This window comes from Hevea brasiliensis, chromosome 8 (assembly GCF_030052815.1).
Source record: "Hevea brasiliensis isolate MT/VB/25A 57/8 chromosome 8, ASM3005281v1, whole genome shotgun sequence".
Lineage (NCBI taxonomy): Eukaryota > Viridiplantae > Streptophyta > Magnoliopsida > Malpighiales > Euphorbiaceae > Hevea > Hevea brasiliensis.
Genome location: NC_079500.1, coordinates 77758028 through 77760447, shown reverse-complemented (window position 1 = coordinate 77760447; position 2420 = coordinate 77758028).

Here is a 2420-nt window from a genome sequence, read left to right as displayed (position 1 = left end):
GCAGAGGATTTATTAGAGATGGTAAAAAGGTACAAGCTTTTAACTCGACAATCGAGTCAAGACAGAGAATCAGACTAAAGAATAATATAACCAAAGTTGAGCTGTGGGGGAGATAAAAGAGTTAATTAAAGAATCAATTAACAAGACCACATAAGATTGGGGAAAATAGAGTCAGAATTTAAAGGAAACAAATACAGTCTGAGAAAGGGAAAAAGAAGTAAATAGAAAAGTAAGGAGGAAGAATGCAAAAAGGAATGACACTATGGAAAATGTTTGTTATGGTATAGAATTCAGAAGTGCAAAACTCAAAGCAGATTAAATTGGGACAAAGTTAGGAGCCAAACCATGGAATTTAAAATTGTAGGATAGGGTCAAACTCTATTTATTCCTAATTTCAAGTTGAAGTAGGTAATATAGAGATAAAATCCATTTAAGTTTATAACAGTATGAGAAAACTTAGTTGAGGAATGCAAGCAGAGTAGGCAAAACTTTTAAGATGTGAAATGATATCCTGAATTATTCTATTAGGCAAAGGAGTGAATTATGAGTAGTAAGTTAAATAAAAGTAAACAAGATGGTGCAAAATAGCACATAGGTCTAGGTCATGAATAGAGATGGTAAGATAGCGGTTATGGATCTGTGGCCCATGATTAGATAAGTATTTCTAATATGACCAATAGGGTCACATTATAAGGAAACATGAATGAAAATAATTAACAGAACCACAGTAAAAGAAGATTAGAATTATTCAAAACAAACTAAAAGCTACATCAGATTGTCAGAAGTCTTACATAGACTTAAAGAAAAGAGATATTGAAAATAAAGTGAATGATAAGGTGTTTTGAAGGTTTGTTCTAGAAGAAGATCATAAGATTTGGCAAGAAAGGGAATGTAAGTCCTCACTCTGTAACACCCTCATAGTAGGCAGCACCATATCGTCTACTATTCCGGCGACCGATATCTGTCTGGATAGTTAGGATGTTCAGAAGCATATTTAAGTCACCTAGAAAAGTCACAAACAAAAATTAATAGTCATTACATGAAGGTAAAATTGAAATAAGAAAAACAAAGCATAAAGGGTTAAATGAGCCAAGGCCATAGCGATGGGTGATCGAAATGGGAAGTGACTGCAAGATCAGTCGCTATCCTATTTTCAAGTTGGACTTTGTGGCACCCCAGGCCTAAGAATTATTGCAAAGCTAAGAGTATTATGAAAACCACAGAAAAGAATGAATAACCGGCTCAAATAATTAAACCAGGGTTCCGGAAGCAATTAAATGCTACTGGAAAAATGGATCAGACTAACAAGGGGTAATTTGGTTAATTTTGTGATGCCCCTTACCCGTCTACTGTATAGCCAATAAAAAAGTGCCACATTTGGTGCCGGAGCACCCTATCTTGTCTTATCATGTCCATTGTAAAATTTTAATATCAATTAAAATAGGTAATCCATGTGTAGAAATTTTTTTTATTTTTATGCAACTTGTTTCTGTGAAAACCCGGACAGAGCCTCCTCTATTTTACTGGCATCTGGTGGGTTTCACTAATTACTTGTTAGCATGTTCATATTTATTTCACACATTTCCATATCATACTCTATTGTATCATATCATTCACAATTATTTATGAGATCTCCAAAAGGTATCATCTATTGCATTCATATAGAAATTCATAGATAATAAATTATAAGTTTAGATTACAATCTCAAAGTTTAATTACAATCCAAAATGAAATACATCATGTGTTTATGTACAATTAGCAAAAAGATAAAATCTAGACATACATGGGCCCTACTAATAAAATTACAACTGTAGAGGTGACTAGTAGACACTGGCAAATCTGATCGGCCTCTATATGAGCACTACTACTGTGGCTACGGGGACTGGTCTCCAATACCTACGCGATGGAAAACCAACGCGCTAAGCATAACACTTAGTGGTGCATAATTTATAATAACAATAACTGAACAATTGAAATAATAATTCTATATGGCAATTCATAATTTCTAGGTCTTTTACATTTTTATTACACTTTGTAAACAATTGAAATTGTTGGGATCTTTTCTTTTTACTTATTGTATATTCAGTCTTAATTAATCATTATTAATGCCCAAGAAACCTATAAAAAATTATAAAAGCTATATACACGGGAGTATATTAGTTAGACAGCCATATGTCCATCCGGTATACGTCGGTCATGTCAGGCATGAAGCCTGCGGGCAGGCATTTAAGCCAGATATACTATTAGGTACAATGGCCAACGGGCAGGTATAAAACCTATAGAACAATCATGTTAGACAGTTTTTATCTATTAATGATTATTCTTATGGGTAGTACTGCTATCTGTAGTCCTTAATTAGTATACCAATTGATCCAAATTAAATAAATAAGTCTAGGTATACTATGGGCAATACACATTAT